Below are 25063 nucleotides of genomic sequence, written 5' to 3'. Positions count from 1 at the left end.
ATCTGGTAACATCTCTCCCACTTATACTATTTATCTGGTAACAGCACTCCCCCTATTCCTGTGATGGCTAACCTTTTAGAGCCTGAGTGCCCAAACTTCATCCAAAAGCCACTTTTTTATTGCAAAGTGCCAGCACAGCAATTTATACCATGTATCTGGTAACAGCACTCCCACTTATACTATTTTTCTGGTAACATCTCTCCCACTTATACCATTTATCTGGTAACATCTCTCCCACTTATACCATTTATCTGGTAACATCTCTCCCACTTATACCATTTATCTGGTAACAGCACTCCCACTTATACCATTTATTTGGTAACATCTCTCCCTCTTATACCATTTATCTGGTAACAGCACTCCCCCCTATACCATGTATCTGGTAACAGCATTCCCACTTATACTATTTATCTGGTAACATCTCTCCCACTTATACCATTTATCTGGTAACATCTCTCCCTCTTATACTATTTATCTGGTAACATCTCTCCCACTTATACCATTTATCTGGTAACAGCACTCCCCCCTATACCATTTATCTGGTAACATCTCTCCCACTTATACCATTTATCTGGTAACAGCACTCCCACTTATACCATTTATCTGGTAACAGCACTCCCCCCTATACCATTTATCTGGTAACAGCACTCCCACGTATACCATTTATCTGGTAACAGCACTCCCCCTATACCATTTATCTGGTAACATCTCTCCCACTTATACCATTTATCTGGTAACAGCACTCCCACTTATACTATTTATTTGGTAACATCTCTCCCTCTTATACCATTTATCTGGTAACAGCACTCCCCCCTATACCATGTATCTGGTAACATCTCTCCCACTTATACCATTTATCTGGTAACAGCACTCCCCCCTATACCATTTATCTGGTAACATCTCTCCCACTTATACCATTTATCTGGTAACAGCACTCCCCCCTATACCATTTATCTGGTAACATCTCTCCCACTTATACCATTTATCTGGTAACATCTCTCCCTCTTATACTATTTATTTGGTAACATCTCTCCAACTTATAGCATTTATCTGGTAACAGCACTCCCCCTATACCATTTATCTGGTAACAGCACTCCCCCCTATACCATTTATCTGGTAACATCTCTCCCACTTATACCATTTATCTGGTAACATCTCTCCCACTTATACTATTTATCTGGTAACATCTCTCCCACTTATACCATTTATCTGGTAACAGCACTCCCCCTATACCATTTATCTGGTAACATCTCTCCCACTTATACCATTTATCTGGTAACAGCACTCCCACTTATACTATTTATTTGGTAACATCTCTCCCTCTTATACCATTTATCTGGTAACAGCACTCCCCCCTATACCATTTATCTGGTAACATCTCTCCCACTTATACCATTTATCTGGTAACAGCACTCCCCCCTATACCATGTATCTGGTAACATCTCTCCCACTTATACCATTTATCTGGTAACATCTCTCCCTCTTATACTATTTATTTGGTAACATCTCTCCCACTTATACCATTTATCTGGTAACAGCACTCCCCCCTATACCATTTATTTGGTAACATCTCTCCCACTTATACCATTTATCTGGTAACATCTCTCCCTCTTATACTATTTATTTGGTAACATCTCTCCCACTTATACCATTTATCTGGTAACAGCACTCCCCCTATACCATTTATCTGGTAACAGCACTCCCCCCTATACCATTTATCTGGTAACATCTCTCCCACTTATACCATTTATCTGGTAACATCTCTCCCACTTATACTATTTATCTGGTAACATCTCTCCCACTTATACCATTTATCTGGTAACATCTCTCCCACTTATATAATGTATCTGGTAACAGCACTCCCCCCTATACCATTTATCTGGTAACAGCACTCCCACTTATACCATTTATCTGGTAACATCTCTCCCACCTATACCATGTATCTGGTAACAGCACTCCCCCCTATACCATTTATCTGGTAACATCTCTCCCACTTATACTATTTATCTGGTAACAGCACTCCCCCTATTCCTGTGATGGCTAACCTTTTAGAGCCTGAGTGCCCAAACTTCATCCAAAAGCTACTTATTTATTGCAAAGTGCCAGCACAGCAATTTATACCATGTATCTGGTAACAGCACTCCCACTTATACTATTTATCTGGTAACATCTCTCCCACTTATACCATTTATCTGGTAACATCTCTCCCACTTATACCATTTATCTGGTAACATCTCTCCCACTTATACCATTTATCTGGTAACAGCACTCCCACTTATACCATTTATTTGGTAACATCTCTCCCTCTTATACCATTTATCTGGTAACAGCACTCCCCCCTATACCATGTATCTGGTAACAGCATTCCCACTTATACTATTTATCTGGTAACATCTCTCCCACTTATACCATTTATCTGGTAACATCTCTCCCTCTTATACTATTTATCTGGTAACATCTCTCCCACTTATACCATTTATCTGGTAACAGCACTCCCCCCTATACCATTTATCTGGTAACATCTCTCCCACTTATACCATTTATCTGGTAACAGCACTCCCACTTATACCATTTATCTGGTAACAGCACTCCCCCCTATACCATTTATCTGGTAACAGCACTCCCACTTATACCATTTATCTGGTAACAGCACTCCCCCTATACCATTTATCTGGTAACATCTCTCCCACTTATACCATTTATCTGGTAACAGCACTCCCACTTATACTATTTATTTGGTAACATCTCTCCCTCTTATACCATTTATCTGGTAACAGCACTCCCCCCTATACCATGTATCTGGTAACATCTCTCCCACTTATACCATTTATCTGGTAACAGCACTCCCCCCTATACCATTTATCTGGTAACATCTCTCCCACTTATACCATTTATCTGGTAACAGCACTCCCCCCTATACCATTTATCTGGTAACATCTCTCCCACTTATACCATTTATCTGGTAACATCTCTCCCTCTTATACTATTTATTTGGTAACATCTCTCCAACTTATAGCATTTATCTGGTAACAGCACTCCCCCTATACCATTTATCTGGTAACAGCACTCCCCCCTATACCATTTATCTGGTAACATCTCTCCCACTTATACCATTTATCTGGTAACATCTCTCCCACTTATACTATTTATCTGGTAACATCTCTCCCACTTATACCATTTATCTGGTAACAGCACTCCCCCTATACCATTTATCTGGTAACATCTCTCCCACTTATACCATTTATCTGGTAACAGCACTCCCACTTATACTATTTATTTGGTAACATCTCTCCCTCTTATACCATTTATCTGGTAACAGCACTCCCCCCTATACCATTTATCTGGTAACATCTCTCCCACTTATACCATTTATCTGGTAACAGCACTCCCCCCTATACCATGTATCTGGTAACATCTCTCCCACTTATACCATTTATCTGGTAACATCTCTCCCTCTTATACTATTTATTTGGTAACATCTCTCCCACTTATACCATTTATCTGGTAACAGCACTCCCCCCTATACCATTTATTTGGTAACATCTCTCCCACTTATACCATTTATCTGGTAACATCTCTCCCTCTTATACTATTTATTTGGTAACATCTCTCCCACTTATACCATTTATCTGGTAACAGCACTCCCCCTATACCATTTATCTGGTAACAGCACTCCCCCCTATACCATTTATCTGGTAACATCTCTCCCACTTATACCATTTATCTGGTAACATCTCTCCCACTTATACTATTTATCTGGTAACATCTCTCCCACTTATACCATTTATCTGGTAACATCTCTCCCACTTATATAATGTATCTGGTAACAGCACTCCCCCCTATACCATTTATCTGGTAACAGCACTCCCACTTATACCATTTATCTGGTAACATCTCTCCCACCTATACCATGTATCTGGTAACAGCACTCCCCCCTATACCATTTATCTGGTAACATCTCTCCCACTTATACTATTTATCTGGTAACAGCACTCCCCCTATTCCTGTGATGGCTAACCTTTTAGAGCCTGAGTGCCCAAACTTCATCCAAAAGCTACTTATTTATTGCAAAGTGCCAGCACAGCAATTTATACCATGTATCTGGTAACAGCACTCCCACTTATACTATTTATCTGGTAACATCTCTCCCACTTATAACATTTATCTGGTAACATCTCTCCCACTTATACCATTTATCTGGTAACAGCACTCCCACTTATACTATTTATTTGGTAACATCTCTCCCTCTTATACCATTTATCTGGTAACAGCACTCCCCCCTATACCATGTATCTGGTAACAGCATTCCCACTTATACTATTTATATGGTAACATCTCTCCCACTTATACCATTTATCTGGTAACATCTCTCCCTCTTATACTATTTATCTGGTAACATCTCTCCCACTTATACCATTTATCTGGTAACAGCACTCCCCCCTATACCATTTATCTGGTAACATCTCTCCCACTTATACCATTTATCTTGTAACAGCACTCCCACTTATACCTTTTATCTGGTAACAGCACTCCCCCCTATACCATTTATCTGGTAACAGCACTCCCACTTATTCCATTTATCTGGTAACAGCACTCCCCCTATACCATTTATCTGGTAACATCTCTCCCACTTATACCATTTATCTGGTAACAGCACTCCCAATTATACTATTTATTTGGTAACATCTCTCCCTCTTATACCATTTATCTGGTAACAGCACTCCCCCCTATACCATTTATCTGGTAACATCTCTCCCACTTATACCATTTATCTGGTAACATCTCTCCCTCTTATACTATTTATTTGGTAACATCTCTCCCACTTATACCATTTATCTGGTAACAGCACTCCCCCTATACCATTTATCTGGTAACAGCACTCCCCCCTATACCATTTATCTGGTAACATCTCTCCCACTTATACCATTTATCTGGTAACATCTCTCCCACTTATACTATTTATCTGGTAACATCTCTCCCACTTATACCATTTATCTGGTAACATCTCTCCCACTTATATAATGTATCTGGTAACAGCACTCCCCCCTATACCATTTATCTGGTAACAGCACTCCCTCTTATACCATTTATCTGGTAACATCTCTCCCACCTATACCATGTATCTGGTAACAGCACTCCCCCCTATACCATTTATCTGGTAACATCTCTCCCACTTATACTATTTATCTGGTAACAGCACTCCCCCTATTCCTGTGATGGCTAACCTTTTAGAGCCTGAGTGCCCAAACTTCATCCAAAAGCCACTTATTTATTGCAAAGTGCCAGCACAGCAATTTATACCATGTATCTGGTAACAGCACTCCCACTTATACTATTTATCTGGTAACATCTCTCCCACTTATACCATTTATCTGGTAACATCTCTCCCACTTATACCATTTATCTGGTAACAGCACTCCTACTTATACTATTTATTTGGTAACATCTCTCCCTCTTATACCATTTATCTGGTAACAGCACTCCCCCCTATACCATGTATCTGGTAACAGCATTCCCACTTATACCATTTATCTGGTAACATCTCTCCCTCTTATACTATTTATTTGGTAACATCTCTCCCACTTATACCATTTATCTGGTAACAGCACTCCCCCTATACCATTTATCTGGTAACAGCACTCCCCCCTATACCATTTATCTGGTAACATCTCTCCCACTTATACCATTTATCTGGTAACATCTCTCCCACTTATACTATTTATCTGGTAACATCTCTCCCACTTATACCATTTATCTGGTAACATCTCTCCCACTTATATAATGTATCTGGTAACAGCACTCCCCCCTATACCATTTATCTGGTAACAGCACTCCCACTTATACCATTTATCTGGTAACATCTCTCCCACCTATACCATGTATCTGGTAACAGCACTCCCCCCTATACCATTTATCTGGTAACATCTCTCCCACTTATACTATTTATCTGGTAACAGCACTCCCCCTATTCCTGTGATGGCTAACCTTTTAGAGCCTGAGTGCCCAAACTTCATCCAAAAGCCACTTATTTATTGCAAAGTGCCAGCACAGCAATTTATACCATGTATCTGGTAACAGCACTCCCACTTATACTATTTATCTGGTAACATCTCTCCCACTTATAACATTTATCTGGTAACATCTCTCCCACTTATACCATTTATCTGGTAACAGCACTCCCACTTATACTATTTATTTGGTAACATCTCTCCCTCTTATACCATTTATCTGGTAACAGCACTCCCCCCTATACCATGTATCTGGTAACAGCATTCCCACTTATACTATTTATCTGGTAACATCTCTCCCACTTATACCATTTATCTGGTAACATCTCTCCCTCTTATACTATTTATCTGGTAACATCTCTCCCACTTATACCATTTATCTGGTAACAGCACTCCCCCCTATACCATTTATCTGGTAAAATCTCTCCCACTTATACCATTTATCTGGTAACAGCACTCCCACTTATACCATTTATCTGGTAACAGCACTCCCCCCTATACCATTTATCTGGTAACAGCACTCCCACTTATACCATTTATCTGGTAACAGCACTCCCCCCTATACCATTTATCTGGTAACATCTCTCCCACTTATACCATTTATCTGGTAACAGCACTCCCACTTATACTATTTATTTGGTAACATCTCTCCCTCTTATACCATTTATCTGGTAACAGCACTCCCCCCTATACCATGTATCTGGTAACATCTCTCCCACTTATACCATTTATCTGGTAACAGCACTCCCCCCTATACCATTTATCTGGTAACATCTCTCCCACTTATCCCATTTATCTGGTAACAGCACTCCCCCCTATACCATTTATCTGGTAACATCTCTCCCACTTATACCATTTATCTGGTAACATCTCTCCCTCTTATACTATTTATTTGGTAACATCTCTCCCACTTATACCATTTATCTGGTAACAGCACTCCTCCTATACCATTTATCTGGTAACAGCACTCCCCCTATACCATTTATCTGGTAACATCTCTCCCACTTATACCATTTATCTGGTAACATCTCTCCCACTTATACTATTTATCTGGTAACATCTCTCCCACTTATACCATTTATCTGGTAACAGCACTCCCCCTATACCATTTATCTGGTAACATCTCTCCCACTTATACCATTTATCTGGTAACAGCACTCCCCCCTATAGCATTTATCTGGTAACATCTCTCCCACTTATACCATTTATCTGGTAACAGCACTCCCCCCTATACCATTTATCTGGTAACATCTCTCCCACTTATACCATTTATCTGGTAACAGCACTCCCACTTATACTATTTATTTGGTAACATCTCTCCCTCTTATACCATTTATCTGGTAACAGCACTCCCCCCTATACCATTTATCTGGTAACATCTCTCCCACTTATACCATTTATCTGGTAACAGCACTCCCCCCTATACCATTTATCTGGTAACATCTCTCCCACTTATACCATTTATCTGGTAACATCTCTCCCTCTTATACTATTTATTTGGTAACATCTCTCCCACTTATACCATTTATCTGGTAACAGCACTCCCCCTATACCATTTATCTGGTAACAGCACTCCCCCCTATACCATTTATCTGGTAACATCTCTCCCACTTATACCATTTATCTGGTAACATCTCTCCCACTTATACTATTTATCTGGTAACATCTCTCCCACTTATATAATGTATCTGGTAACAGCACTCCCCCCTATACCATTTATCTGGTAACAGCACTCCCACTTATACCATTTATCTGGTAACATCTCTCCCACCTATACCATGTATCTGGTAACAGCACTCCCCCCTATACCATTTATCTGGTAACATCTCTCCCACTTATACTATTTATCTGGTAACAGCACTCCCCCTATTCCTGTGATGGCTAACCTTTTAGAGCCTGAGTGCCCAAACTTCATCCAAAAGCCACTTATTTATTGCAAAGTGCCAGCACAGCAATTTATACCATGTATCTGGTAACAGCTCTCCCACTTATACTATTTATCTGGTAACATCTCTCCCACTTATACCATTTATCTGGTAACATCTCTCCCACTTATACCACTTATCTGGTAACAGCACTCCCACTTATACTATTTATTTGGTAACATCTCTCCCTCTTATACCATTTATCTGGTAACAGCACTCCCCCCTATACCATGTATCTGGTAACAGCATTCCCATTTATACTATTTATCTGGTAACATCTCTCCCACTTATACCATTTATCTGGTAACAGCACTCCTCCCTATACCATGTATCTGGTAACAGCACTCCCACTTATACTATTTATCTGGTAACATCTCTCCCACTTATACCATTTATCTGGTAACATCTCTCCCACTTATACCATTTATCTGGTAACATCTCTCCCTCTTATACTATTTATTTGGTAACATCTCTCCCACTTATACCATTTATCTGGTAACAGCACTCCCCCTATACCATTTATCTGGTAACAGCACTCCCCCCTATACCATTTATCTGGTAACATCTCTCCCACTTATACCATTTATCTGGTAACAGCACTCCCCCCTATACCATTTATCTGGTAACATCTCTCCCACTTATACCATTTATCTGGTAACATCTCTCCCTCTTATACTATTTATTTGGTAACATCTCTCCCACTTATACCATTTATCTGGTAACAGCACTCCCCCTATACCATTTATCTGCTAACAGCACTCCCCCTATACCATTTATCTGGTAACATCTCTCCCACTTATACCATTTATCTGGTAACATCTCTCCCACTTATACTATTTATCTGGTAACATCTCTCCCACTTATACCATTTATCTGGTAACAGCACTCCCCCTATACCATTTATCTTGTAACATCTCTCCCACTTATACCATTTATCTGGTAACAGCACTCCCACTTATACTATTTATTTGGTAACATCTCTCCCTCTTATACCATTTATCTGGTAACAGCACTCCCCCCTATACCATTTATCTGGTAAAATCTCTCCCACTTATACCATTTATCTGGTAACAGCACTCCCCCCTATACCATTTATCTGGTAACATCTCTCCCACTTATACCATTTATCTGGTAACATCTCTCCCACCTATACCATGTATCTGGTAACAGCACTCCCCCCTATACCATTTATCTGGTAACATCTCTCCCACTTATACTATTTATCTGGTAACATCTCTCCCACTTATACCATTTATCTGGTAACATCTCTCCCACTTATACCACTTATCTGGTAACAGCACTCCCACTTATACTATTTATTTGGTAACATCTCTCCCTCTTATACCATTTATCTGGTAACAGCACTCCCCCCTATACCATGTATCTGGTAACAGCATTCCCATTTATACTATTTATCTGGTAACATCTCTCCCACGTATACCATTTATCTGGTAACAGCACTCCCCCCTATACCATGTATCTGGTAACAGCACTCCCACTTATACTATTTATCTGGTAACATCTCTCCCACTTATACCATTTATCTGGTAACATCTCTCCCACTTATACCATTTATCTGGTAACATCTCTCCCTCTTATACTATTTATTTGGTAACATCTCTCCCACTTATACCATTTATCTGGTAACAGCACTCCCCCTATACCATTTATCTGGTAACAGCACTCCCCCCTATACCATTTATCTGGTAACATCTCTCCCACTTATACCATTTATCTGGTAACATCTCTCCCACTTATACTATTTATCTGGTAACATCTCTCCCACTTATACCATTTATCTGGTAACATCTCTCCCACTTATATAATGTATCTGGTAACAGCACTCCCCCCTATACCATTTATCTGGTAACAGCACTCCCTTTTATACCATTTATCTGGTAACATCTCTCCCACCTATACCATGTATCTGGTAACAGCACTCCCCCCTATACCATTTATCTGGTAACATCTCTCCCACTTATACTATTTATCTGGTAACAGCACTCCCCCTATTCCTGTGATGGCTAACCTTTTAGAGCCTGAGTGCCCAAACTTCATCCAAAAGCTACTTATTTATTGCAAAGTGCCAGCACAGCAATTTATACCATGTATCTGGTAACAGCACTCCCACTTATACTATTTATCTGGTAACATCTCTCCCACTTATAACATTTATCTGGTAACATCTCTCCCACTTATACCATTTATCTGGTAACAGCACTCCCACTTATACTATTTATTTGGTAACATCTCTCCCTCTTATACCATTTATCTGGTAACAGCACTCCCCCCTATACCATGTATCTGGTAACAGCACTCCCACTTATACTATTTATCTGGTAACATCTCTCCCACTTATACCATTTATCTGGTAACATCTCTCCCTCTTATACTATTTATCTGGTAACATCTCTCCCACTTATACCATTTATCTGGTAACAGCACTCCCCCCTATACCATTTATCTGGTAACATCTCTCCCACTTATACCATTTATCTGGTAACAGCACTCCCCCCCTATACCATTTATCTGGTAACAGCACTCCCACTTATACCATTTATCTGGTAACAGCACTCCCCCTATACCATTTATCTGGTAACATCTCTCCCACTTATACCATTTATCTGGTAACATCTCTCCCACTTATACTATTTATTTGGTAACATCTCTCCCTCTTATACCATTTATCTGGTAACAGCACTCCCCCCTATACCATGTATCTGGTAACATCTCTCCCACTTATACCATTTATCTGGTAACAGCACTCCCACTTATACTATTTATTTGGTAACATCTCTCCCACTTATACCATTTATCTGGTAACAGCACTCCCCCCTATACCATTTATCTGGTAACATCTCTCCCACTTATACCATTTATCTGGTAACATCTCTCCCTCTTATACTATTTATTTGGTAACATCTCTCCCACTTATACCATTTATCTGGTAACAGCACTCCCCCTATACCATTTATCTGGTAACAGCACTCCCCCCTATACCATTTATCTGGTAACATCTCTCCCACTTATACCATTTATCTGGTAACATCTCTCCCACTTATACTATTTATCTGGTAACATCTCTCCCACTTATACCATTTATCTGGTAACATCTCTCCCACTTATATAATGTATCTGGTAACAGCACTCCCCCCTATACCATTTATCTGGTAACAGCACTCCCACTTATACCATTTATCTGGTAACATCTCTCCCACTGGTAACAGCACTCCCCCCCTCTACCATTTATCTAGTAACATCTCTCCCACTTATACTATTTATCTGGTAACAGCACTCCCCCTATTCCTGTGATGGCTAACCTTTTATGTATCTGGTAACAGCACTCCCCCCCTATACCATTTATCTAGTAACATCTCTCCCACTTATACTATTTATCTGGTAACAGCACTCCCCCTATTCCTGTGATGGCTAACCTTTTAGAGCCTGAGTGCCCAAACTTCATCCAAAAGCCACTTATTTATTGCAAAGTGCCAGCACAGCAATTTATACCATGTATCTGGTAACAGCACTCCCACTTATACTATTTATCTGGTAACATATCTCCCACTCATACCATTTATCTGGTAACATCTCTCCCACTTATACCATTTATCTGGTAACAGCACTCCCACTTATACTATTTATTTGGTAACATCTCTCCCTCTTATACCATTTATCTGGTAACAGCACTCCCCCCTATACCATGTATCTGGTAACAGCATTCCCACTTATACTATTTATCTGGTAACATCTCTCCCACTTATACCATTTATCTGGTAACATCTCTCCCACTTATACCATTTATCTGGTAACAGCACTCCCCCCTATACCATTTATCTGGTAACATCTCTCCCACTTATACCATTTATCTGGTAACATCTCTCCCTCTTATACTATTTATTTGGTAACATCTCTCCCACTTATACCATTTATCTGGTAACATCTCTCCCACTTATACCATTTATCTGGTAACAGCACTCCCCCCTATACCATTTATCTGGTAACAGCACTCCCACTTATACTATTTATCTGGTAACATCTCTCCCACTTATACCATTTATCTGGTAACATCTCTCCCACTTATATAATGTATCTGGTAACAGCACTCCCACCTATACTATTTATCTGGTAACATCTCTCCCACCTATACCATGTATCTGTTAACATCACTTCCACTTATACCATTTACCTGGTAACATCTCTCCCACTTATACCATGTATCTGGTAACAGCACTCCCCCCTATACCATTTATCTGGTAACAGCACTCCCACTTATACCATTTATCTGGTAACAGCACTCCCCCCTATACCATTTATCTGGTAACAGCACTCCCACTTATACCATTTATCTGGTAACAGCACTCCCCCTATACCATTTATCTGGTAACATCTCTCCCACTTATACCATTTATCTGGTAACAGCACTCCCACGTATACTATTTATTTGGTAACATCTCTCCCTCTTATACCATTTATCTGGTAACAGCACTCCCCCCTATACCATGTATCTGGTAACATCTCTCCCACTTATACCATTTATCTGGTAACAGCACTCCCCCCTATACCATGTATCTGGTAACAGCACTCCCCCCTATACCATTTATCTGGTAACATCTCTCCCACTTATACCATTTATCTGGTAACAGCACTCCCCCCTATACCATTTATCTGGTAACATCTCTCCCACTTATACCATTTATCTGGTAACATCTCTCCCTCTTATACTATTTATTTGGTAACATCTCTCCCACTTATACCATTTATCTGGTAACAGCACTCCCCCTATACCATTTATCTGGTAACAGCACTCCCCCCTATACCATTTATCTGGTAACATCTCTCCCACTTATACCATTTATCTGGTAACATCTCTCCCACTTATACTATTTATCTGGTAACATCTCTCCCACTTATACCATTTATCTGGTAACATCTCTCCCACTTATATAATGTATCTGGTAACAGCACTCCCCCCTATACCATTTATCTGGTAACAGCACTCCCACTTATACCATTTATCTGGTAACATCTCTCCCACCTATACCATGTATCTGGTAACAGCACTCCCCCCCTATACCATTTATCTAGTAACATCTCTCCCACTTATACTATTTATCTGGTAACAGCACTCCCCCTATTCCTGTGATGGCTAACCTTTTAGAGCCTGAGTGCCCAAACTTCATCCAAAAGCCACTTATTTATTGCAAAGTGCCAGCACAGCAATTTATACCATGTATCTGGTAACAGCACTCCCACTTATACTATTTATCTGGTAACATATCTCCCACTTATACCATTTATCTGGTAACAGCACTCCCACTTATACTATTTATTTGGTAACATCTCTCCCTCTTATACCATTTATCTGGTAACAGCACTCCCCCCTATACCATGTATCTGGTAACAGCATTCCCACTTATACTATTTATCTGGTAACATCTCTCCCACTTATACCATTTATCTGGTAACATCTCTCCCACTTATACCATTTATCTGGTAACAGCACTCCCCCCTATACCATTTATCTGGTAACAGCACTCCCCCCTATACCATTTATCTGGTAACAGCACTCCCCCCTATACCATTTATCTGGTAACATCTCTCCCACTTATACTATTTATTTGGTAACATCTCTCCCACTTATACCATTTATCTGGTAACATCTCTCCCACTTATACCATTTATCTGGTAACATCTCACCCACTTATATAATGTATCTGGTAACAGCACTCCCACCTATACTATTTATCTGGTAACATCTCTCCCACCTATACCATGTATCTGGTAACATCACTTCCACTTATACCATTTACCTGGTAACATCTCTCCCACTTATACCATGTATCTGGTAACAGCACTCCCCCCTATACCATTTATCTGGTAACAGCACTCCCCCCTATACTATTTATCTGGTAACATCTCTCCCACTTATACCATTTATTTGGTAACAGCACTCCCCCCTATACCATTTATCTGGTAACATCTCTCCCACTTATACTATTTATCTGGTAACAGCACTCCCCCTATTCCTGTGATGGCTAACCTTTTAGAGCCTGAGTGCCCAAACTTCATCCAAAAGCCACTTATTTATTGCAAAGTGCCAGCACAGCAATTTATACCATGTATCTGGTAACAGCACTCCCACTTATACTATTTATCTGGTAACATCTCTCCCACTTATAACATTTATCTGGTAACATCTCTCCCACTTATACCATTTATCTGGTAACATCTCTCCCTCTTATACTATTTATCTGGTAACATCTCTCCCACTTATACTATTTATCTGGTAACAGCACTCCCCCCTATACCATTTATCTTGTAACAGCACTCCCACTTATACTATTTATCTGGTAACATCTCTCCCACTTATACCATTTATCTGGTAACATCTCTCCCACTTATACCATTTATCTGGTAACATCTCTCCCACTTATACCATTTATCTGGTAACATCTCTCCCTCTTATACTATTTATTTGGTAACATCTCTCCCACTTATACCATTTATCTGGTAACAGCACTCCCCCCTATACCATTTATCTGGTAACATCTCTCCCACTTATACCATTTATCTGGTAACATCTCTCCCTCTTATACTATTTATTTGGTAACATCTCTCCCACTTATACCATTTATCTGGTAACAGCACTCCCCCCTATACCATTTATCTGGTAACAGCACTCCCACTTATACTATTTATTTGGTAACATCTCTCCCACTTATACCATTTATCTGGTAACATCTCTCCCTCTAATACTATTTATTTGGTAACATCTCTCCCACTTATACCATTTATCTGGTAACAGCACTCCCCCCTATACCATTTATCTGGTAACAGCACTCCCCCCTATACCATTTATCTGGTAACAGCACTCCCCCCTATACCATTTATCTGGTAACATCTCTCCCACTTATACTATTTATTTGGTAACATCTCTCCCACTTATACCATTTATCTGGTAACATCTCTCCCACTTATACCATTTATCTGGTAACATCTCTCCCACTTATACCATTTATCTGGTAACAGCACTCCCCCCTATACCATTTATCTGGTAACAGCACTTCCACTTATACCATTTATCTGGTAACATCTCTCCCACTTATACCATTTATCTGGTAACATCTCTCCCACTTATATAATGTATCTGGTAACAGCACTCCCACCTATACTATTTATCTGGTAACATCTCTCCCACTTATACCATTTATCTGGTAACATCTCTCACTCTTGTACTATTTATTTGGTAACATCTCTCCCACTTATACCATTTATCTGGTAACAGCACTCCCCCCTATACCATGTATCTGGTAACAGCACTCCCACTTATACTATTTATTTGGTAACATCTCTCCCACTTATACCATTTATCTGGTAACAGCACTCCCCCCTATACCATTTATCTGGTAACATCTCTCCCACTTATACCATTTATCTGGTAACATCTCTCCCTCTTATACTATTTATTTGGTAACATCTCTCCCACTTATACCATGTATCTGGTAACATCTCTCCCACTTATACCATTTATCTGGTAACAGCACTCCCCCCTATACCATTTATCTGGTAACAGCACTCCCACTTATACCATTTATCTGGTAACATCTCTCCCACTTATACCATTTATCTGGTAACATCTCTCCCACTTATATAATGTATCTGGTAACAGCACTCCCACCTATACTATTTATCTGGTAACATCTCTCCCACCTATACCATGTATCTGGTAACATCACTTCCACTTATACTATTTATTTGGTAACATCTCTCCCACTTATACTATTTATTTGGTAACATCTCTCCCACTTATACCATTTATCTGGTAACAGCACTCCCCCCTATACCATGTATCTGGTAACAGCACTCCCACTTATACTATTTATTTGGTAACATCTCTCCCACTTATACCATTTATCTGGTAACATCTCTCCCTCTAATACTATTTATTTGGTAACATCTCTCCCACTTATACCATGTATCTGGTAACATCTCTCCCACTTATACCATTTATCTGGTAACAGCACTCCCCCCTATACCATTTATCTGGTAACAGCACTCCCACTTATACCATTTATCTGGTAACATCTCTCCCACTTATACCATTTATCTGGTAACATCTCTCCCACTTATATAATGTATCTGGTAACAGCACTCCCACCTATACTATTTATCTGGTAACATCTCTCCCACTTATACCATTTATCTGGTAACATCTCTCACTCTTGTACTATTTATTTGGTAACATCTCTCCCACTTATACCATTTATCTGGTAACAGCACTCCCCCCTATACCATGTATCTGGTAACAGCACTCCCACTTATACTATTTATTTGGTAACATCTCTCCCACTTATACCATTTATCTGGTAACAGCACTCCCCCCTATACCATTTATCTGGTAACATCTCTCCCACTTATACCATTTATCTGGTAACATCTCTCCCTCTTATACTATTTATTTGGTAACATCTCTCCCACTTATACCATGTATCTGGTAACATCTCTCCCAGTTATACCATTTATCTGGTAACAGCACTCCCCCCTATACCATTTATCTGGTAACAGCACTCCCACTTATACCATTTATCTGGTAACATCTCTCCCACTTATACCATTTATCTGGTAACATCTCTCCCACTTATATAATGTATCTGGTAACAGCACTCCCACCTATACTATTTATCTGGTAACATCTCTCCCACCTATACCATGTATCTGGTAACAGCACTCCCCCTATACCATTTATCTGGTAACATCTCTCCCTCTTATACTATTTATTTGGTAACATCTCTCCCACTTATACCATGTATCTGGTAACAGCACTCCTCCCGATACCATTTATCTGGTAACATCTCTCCCACTTATACCACGTATCTGGTAACAGCACTCCCACTTATTATATTTATCTGGTAACAGCACTCCCCCCTATACCATTTATCTGGTAACAGCACTCCCACCTATACCATGTATCTGGTAACAGCACTCCCCCTATACCATTTATCTGGTAACATCTCTCCCTCTTATACTATTTATTTGGTAACATCTCTCCCACTTATACCATTTATCTGGTAACAGCACTCCCCCCTATACCATTTATCTGGTAACATCTCTCCCACTTATACCATTTATCTGGTAACATCTCTCCCTCGTATACTATTTATTTGGTAACATCTCTCCCACTTATACCATTTATCTGGTAACAGCACTCCCCCCTATACCATGTATCTGGTAACAGCACTCCCACTTATACTATTTATTTGGTAACATCTCTCCCACTTATACCATTTATCTGGTAACATCTCTCCCTCTAATACTATTTATTTGGTAACATCTCTCCCACTTATACCATGTATCTGGTAACATCTCTCCCACTTATACCATTTATCTGGTAACAGCACTCCCCCCTATACCATTTATCTGGTAACAGCACTCCCACTTATACCATTTATCTGGTAACATCTCTCCCACTTATACCATTTATCTGGTAACATCTCTCCCACTTATATAATGTATCTGGTAACAGCACTCCCACCTATACTATTTATCTGGTAACATCTCTCCCACTTATACCATTTATCTGGTAACATCTCTCCCTCTTGTACTATTTATTTGGTAACATCTCTCCCACTTATACCATTTATCTGGTAACAGCACTCCCCCCTATACCATGTATCTGGTAACAGCACTCCCACTTATACTATTTATTTGGTAACATCTCTCCCACTTATACCATTTATCTGGTAACAGCACTCCCCCCTATACCATTTATCTGGTAACATCTCTCCCACTTATACCATTTATCTGGTAACATCTCTCCCACTTATACCATTTATTTGGTAACATCTCTCCCACTTATACCATGTATCTGGTAACATCTCTCCCACTTATACCATTTATCTGGTAACAGCACTCCCCCCTATACCATTTATCTGGTAACATCTCTCCCACTTATACCATTTATCTGGTAACATCTTTCCCACTTATATAATGTATCTGGTAACAGCACTCCCACCTATACTATTTATCTGGTAACATCTCTCCCACCTATACCATGTATCTGGTAACATCACTTCCACTTATACTATTTATTTGGTAACATCTCTCCCACTTATACCATGTATCTGGTAACAGCACTCCCCCCTATACCATTTATCTGGTAACAGCACTCCCACTATACCATTTATCTGGTAACATCTCTCCCTCTTATACTATTTATTTGGTAACATCTCTCCCACTTATACCATGTATCTGGTAACAGCACTCCTCCCGATACCATTTATCTGGTAACATCTCTCCCACTTATACCATGTATCTGGTAACAGCACTCCCACTTATTATATTTATCTGGTAACAGCACTCCCCCCTATACCATTTATCTGGTAACAGCACTCCCACCTATACCATGTATCTGGTAACAGCACTCCCCCTATACCATGTATCTGGTAACAGCACTCCCCCCTATACCATGTATCTGTTAACATCTCTCCCACTTACACCATGTATTTGGTAACAGAACTGCCACATAAGCTGTTGATCTGGTAACAGCACTCCCTCTTACAGCCCCAACCATCCAGTTTAATATATACAGTAGCCCATCAGCCCTTCCACCTCCAGTTCAATTAATTTGTAGCCCCCATATCCAGATCCATCCACTCCATTTTAATTATATAAAAGAGCCCCATCAACAAATCCATCCATCCCCAGATTAATTATTTAGATTACTTGATAACAGCACCCACCCCCAATTTTAATCCTACGACCCCCTTGTCCCCTGGAAACCGAATGTTAAGCATGTGGCCATTTTAAAATCAATAAACCAGGTACTCACCTCCTCCCATGCTGCTGTCATCTCCTTCTTCCCCGTCTCTTATGCCGAGTCTTGGCTTTGTGCAGAGGCGCAGGCATCGTGGCATCATCATAACCTCAGAGCGCTGTAGGCAAACAGGTCTGCGCTGTGTTGCTCTACCACATGCCTCTTTGCAATCGATTTGATAAGATGACACCTTTGATCTGCACTGTTTTCTGTTATAAATATGCTTTGAATGAACCACTTACAATCTTGTGATCCAAGGAGAACTGTAGGTGGCAGTGTAATATAAGAGACACAGCTAGGGGTTGTTTACCAGGTAGCAGCTAATAGGAATTAGCAGGGAGCTTGTCTGCTGTAAGTGATTGTCACCTTTATCTTTCTCCCTGATTGTAAAATAAATGAGTTTTCACACGTTGACACCTTTAATAAGAGGAGTCACACTCATCATTGTGCTCATCTATTTACCAACAATTCAGTACAAATCCAAGTACAGAGAAAAACAGAAACACACAGGACTCAAATCACAATAGTTACCTATGGATCTTTATAAATCTAACTGATGGTTTATTGTATGAATAAGTATTTCAATTAACTAGAGCTAATACATATTCTGCATATGTGCTTACAGCAGTCTGGCACTCAAGATTAACCCTTTTATGAATTTAAAGAGAACCTGTAATGCACATTAACACACCTAAAATAAAGACGTCATTGTAAACTATGATTAAAAAAACATTGTCTAATCATTAAATCGTTCCTTTCCATGACTGCAATTTTACAGAAATCAGTATGTAAACATACATGCAACTCACCTGATGTGAGTTCATCACACTTAAGTCATACATATTAAAATTTACTTTCATTACCCTACCTCCTTGTTCCTCGTTGACAGGCTAAGATATTCTGCTGTATGGAGAGCTCTGTCACATCAATGGGCACTTAAAGTCATGTGACCAGGATGACAAATGCAATATCGACACCATGCATGTATCTGATCACATGAAATCACAGCATGCGGGATATGTAGAAACACCTAATAATGTGTAAAACCAGTGAGCTAGTATTATGGAGAAACTAGTGGCATGCATTTTCTAGATGAACAAACATCTCCAAATCCTTAGGGCTCCTTCTATGAAAGCTTTAATTTCTTCTGTAGATTTTCTTTCTGAAACCGATTGAGAGCCACCGTGACTGCATGTTTGGGTTCATTGTCTTGCTAAACTGCCAGTAGATATTTAGGAGGAATATCTGCTATAATTTTGTCAATTTATCCTTCCTTCAATATGAAGTTTGTCAGTGCGGTATGCTGAAAAACGGCCCCACAACATAATGTCCCTAACTCCAAATGTCAATGTTGGTAGGGTGTTTTTGGGGTGATATGCTGTGCCTTTTGCCCTCCAAACATGGTATGTGTTATGGCATTGTTGAGGGGTGAATGGTGAACTGTTTGTCTTCTCTGTGGGTTTGTAAATTTTCTTCTTTTTCTCCTCCTGCTGGCCAGCAAACCTTTGTCTCTGTCCACTATTGTTTCACCAGACAAACCAGTTCAGCAGTCACCACTCAGCATTACCTGATCTTACCTGTGTGTGCAAAACCTGAGCAGAGGGTGAGCTGGGGTTATATAGCTGCACCTGATTACTGCCAGGTGATGCTGAGCTGAAGCCATGTGGTTTATGTTTGCATTTCTTACTTTGGTTACTTTGTGTATATTGTAAACTCCCCTTTATTTTTATATTGTGTATTATATTGTATTGTGGCATTATGTATATTAAGTAAGAAATATATCTTTGTGTGATGTTTGTTGTTAAAGGTGCAACCCAGGGGTGTATCCCTTTAAGACTCAAGGGAAATAGTTGGGTATTTAATGACACCTGTGTGTACATGGATTGTCTCTAGGTCAGAGTGTCTGATCTGACCACAGGGGAGCTGCTTGTTCCAAGGTAGCTGCAATCTATCCCCTGAATTATCAGCATTTTTGTTCTGTACATTTTATTTTTGTGCAAATAAATGCAAGCCTTTTCTTTGGACCTGAAGCCTGAGTAAAGATTTATTTTTTTTTAACGGCCAGAAGACCCCACATCTCAACATATGGTGGCAGCGGTGGGATGGCTGTTTGTACTGGACTAAGTACAGTTTACTACTCAGCTGATGGCAGGACGTACCAGGAGGTTTATAACGACGCAGTCTGCTAGACCACCGCAGCGCGCTAAAGCATCTGCACGTCCCAAACTGGCAGAAGGATCTCGCCAAAAGGCAAAAGCAGTTCCTGTGTTGGAGATGGAGAGCACCCAGCCAGAGGTATGCAAACCTGTGATTCCAGAGGAGGGCGCTGCAGCTGGTACTGATCCACCAGTGAGTGCAACTGCTCCAAAAAGCATGGAGGAACTCCTTGTATGGTTGGTCCAGCGCCAAGAGTTAAGTGATCAACGTAGAAAAGAGGAGGAAAAATTCTACCATGAAAAAGAGCAATGGAGGCGAGACAAGGAGGAGGAGCAACGCAGAATTGACATCAAGCAACAAGAGGTGGAAAGAGCAAGGAGAGATGAACAGTTTATCCAGGCACTACAAGCCATGCAGCAAAATCTTTCTCCTGCCACAAAATTAAAGCTGACCAAGCTAACAGAGACTGATGATATAGAGTCATATCTAAAAGTATTTGAAAGAGTGGCTCAAGCAAACAAGTGGCCTGAAGATCAATGGGTCCTTCATTTAGTGCCATTCCTCACCAGCAAAACACAGCAGGCATATAGCCAGATGAGAACTGATGACGCTGAAAATTATAAAAAAGTCAAAACTGCAATTTTAAGACGTTAAGTTATTATCTATTGGGTAAAGAGTTTGTGTTAATTTCTGACCATTATCCTTTATTTTTGTTGCATACAGTGAAGGGTAACAATGCTCGTCTAACACGATGGTACTTGGGCTTACAGCCTTACCGGTTCTTGGTACAGTACAAACCAGGGAGTCGGCATAAGAATGCTGATCACTTATCCCGATTTGGTACCCAAGTCCAAGAGAACTACTTTGTGGAAGGGCAAGCTTCCACTTAAGCAGGGAGGTATGTTGAGGGGTGAATGGTGAACTGTTTGTCTTCTCTGTGGGTTTGTAAATTTTCTTCTTTTTCTCCTCCTGCTGGCCAGCAAACCTTTGTCTCTGTCCACTATTGTTTCACCAGACAAACCAGTTCAGCAGTCACCACTCAGCATTACCTGATCTTACCTGTGTGTGCAAAACCTGAGCAGAGGGTGAGCTGGGGTTATATAGCTGCACCTGATTACTGCCAGGTGATGCTGAGCTGAAGCCATGTGGTTTATGTTTGCATTTCTTACTTTGGTTACTTTGTGTATATTGTAAACTCCCCTTTATTTTTATATTGTGTATTATATTGTATTGTGGCATTATGTATATTAAGTAAGAAATATATCTTTGTGTGATGTTTGTTGTTAAAGGTGCAACCCAGGGGTGTATCCCTTTAAGACTCAAGGGAAATAGTTGGGTATTTAATGACACCTGTGTGTACATGGATTGTCTCTAGGTCAGAGTGTCTGATCTGACCACAGGGGAGCTGCTTGTTCCAAGGTAGCTGCAATCTATCCCCTGAATTATCAGCATTTTTGTTCTGTACATTTTATTTTTGTGCAAATAAATGCAAGCCTTTTCTTTGGACCTGAAGCCTGAGTAAAGATTTATTTTTTTTTAACGGCCAGAAGACCCCACATCTCAACAGGCATGCAAAGAGTTAAAATTTGGTATAATCTGACCAGACTTTATTCCCAATATTTCATAGGCTTGTCTTGAACAAGCTACTTGTTTATGGCCTTTATTGCCCTAACAGTGCTAACTGCAACCTTTAGTAGTTTAGAAATTCTTCTGTAAGATATGGCATCAGTATGTTTTGCAATAATAAGGCTACAATGGTCTTGAGAGAGCTCACTGGTTTTACCCATCATGAAATGTTTCTTGCGTGGCATCTTGTTAACAGAGCACCTTTTTATAGACCACTAAGTGGCAGAATTGTTTTTTTGAGGACAGTAGGATATGTCAGATATGAATTAGGATTGCTAATAAAACATGGCAGGGGCTCATTTACAAGCAACGTCCTACAATCTCAGGTCCCCCCACGCAGGACTTGCTGTCACCTGTGTAAATCTGGAGAGGTGTTTGGCCACCGTAATCTTCAAAAATCTGTAAATCCGTTGGAGATGATAGTAAATACAGTGGGCCCCCCTCCTGGCTCCTTGTGCCCACTTTCAGAGCATGTATTCACTTTAAAATAGAGTTTGTATGTCTTATATGTCTTATGAGTTACATAACAGTGAGAATGACATCTGTGCTCCCCTCCATTCATGTAATATCCCCAGAATAAGATTACTTGGCTCCCTGCCAACAAGTCCTGGCCAAGTCCTGGGGTGTTGCCTCTTTTCAACGCTTCCTTGTTCATTTACATAAGTCTCCGCTTGGCCGCCACTGGTAATTATTCAATTATTTTCCCTCCCACATCCTCCCTGTTCTCATCCCTCACCGTATAAGAAACCTTGTGCCTGCGTGGTGAGACATACAACCTGGCATCTGCACAGTTTGCTGCTTGGTGGCTCAATGTACCTTACAGTGTGCATGCACCCCTTCTCTGCGCTTTTCAACCAGGCGCATCAAGGCACGAGGTTTCCTGTGGGGTGAGCCGATGTCACGAAGGGAAGGATGTAGGAGGGGAAATAATTGAATAATTACTAGCAGGGGCTGAGACTTATGTAAATGAGCAAGGAAGCGTTGCGATTTGAAAAGAGGCATCATCCTGGGACTTGATCAGGACTTGTTGGCAGGGAGCTAGGTAATCTTATTTAGGGGATATTATAAAAACAGAAAGGAGCACAGATTTTATTCTAACTGTTATGTAATGTACTATGCAGAGCCTATTAGGACCTGCCACAAGTGAAACTCTGCCTTCTGGTGACAGGTTCCCTTTAAAGGAGATCTATAATAAAAATCATGCATGATCACCCAGGGGCACTTACTCATACATACAGGCACTGTGACCTTTCCCTCCTTTTATAGGTTTAGCCTTTCCCTTTCCTGTGTTCTCACAATGCTGCCCTATTTATACAACTTTCTCTCTCCCACTGCTGTGCGCTGTCCTAATGGTGTCACCCACTGTGTCTCTCTTTTCACTATCCCTTCTCACTGACAGACACAGGAAGAGGGGAGGGAGAGAAGAATGTGTTATATCTCTGCTGTACAGCTTCTCTTTTCATCAGTGCGCACACATGTAAACAAAAAAATATCAAATGTAAGTAGCAGGAGTGCTGAATCACTTGATGTACATTCAGAGATTGTTATTGAAGGAAATCTACCATTGGAAACTTTTCTTGAGTAGTTCTCAATGCAGATTCCCCCTCCCTGCAGCTGTTGCTAAAATAAACTTTAATCCATTGGTATGCAGGCTACTGTGGGTGTGCAGAAGCCTAAGAGAGCTCTGGGGTGAATGCTACTCCACGCCCCCAGTAGCCGCTTAATGAACTGCAACTCTTCATCCCAGAATTGGGCAAAAACGGGATGCAGCTGCTGCACAGAGGGGGAATCTGCATCAGGAACTACTTGAGAAAGTAGTTTCCTGATGGTATATTTCCTTTAAGGGACTAAGGGCACATGGGGAACTTATGTAAAAGAGTGGCCATCCCCTTTATACTGTCAGTCCTTTTAGGAACAGTTCTTTTTCAAACAGTTCTTTAACCCCTTAAGGACGCAGGGTTTTTCCGCTCATTTCTCGCTCTCCAACTTCAAAAATCAATAACTTTTTCATTTTTACGTGTACAGACCTGTGTGAGGGCTTATTTTGTGCGTAAACAAATTTTACTTTCCCGTAATGTTATTTATTTCAACATGCCATGTACTGCGAAGCTTAAAAAAAATTCCAAATGTAGAAAAACGGAAAAAAGCGCATGTGCGTCATGTTCTTGTGGGCTCAGTTTTTTCGACTTTGACTGTGCACTCAAAATAACACCTCATCTTTATTCTTTGGTTTGGTGCGATCGCGGTGTTAGCCAAATTTATACAGGTTTTATTGTGTTTTAATACATTTTCAAAAATTAAACGAATGTGTACAAAAAAGAAAAAAAACATTTTGCCATCTTCTGACGCTAACAACTTTTTCATACTTTGGCGCACGGAGCTGTTTGAGGTGTCATTTTTTTTTTTGCGAAATGAGGCGACGTTTTCATTGCTACCATTTTGAGGTCTGTGCGACATTTTGATCATTTTTTATTTCATTTTTTATGTGATGTAAAAAGGTGTAAAAGTCGCATTTCGGACATTTGGGCGCC

The 25063-nt window shown here is 40.3% G+C and overlaps 1 protein-coding gene across 3 annotated transcripts in view; it reads right to left on the bottom strand.

Annotated features, from left to right (window-relative positions):
• Nucleotides 1-25063, bottom strand: part of CNGA3 (cyclic nucleotide gated channel subunit alpha 3) — a 62778-nt gene that overhangs the window by 26217 nt on the left and 11498 nt on the right. The window contains exon 1 of one of the 3 annotated variants that reach the window (XM_072135713.1): nucleotides 18765-19431. The exons of the other annotated variants lie outside the window; for them this stretch is intronic. The gene's annotated coding sequence lies outside the window, so the exon portion shown is untranslated. Of the gene's footprint in view, nucleotides 1-18764; nucleotides 19432-25063 lie in introns of those variants that run through there. 3 annotated transcript variants of the gene reach the window in all.

This window comes from Engystomops pustulosus, chromosome 2 (assembly GCF_040894005.1).
Source record: "Engystomops pustulosus chromosome 2, aEngPut4.maternal, whole genome shotgun sequence".
NCBI classification, from domain to species: Eukaryota; Metazoa; Chordata; class Amphibia; order Anura; family Leptodactylidae; genus Engystomops; species Engystomops pustulosus.
This window is presented reverse-complemented; position numbering and strand designations above follow the sequence as displayed.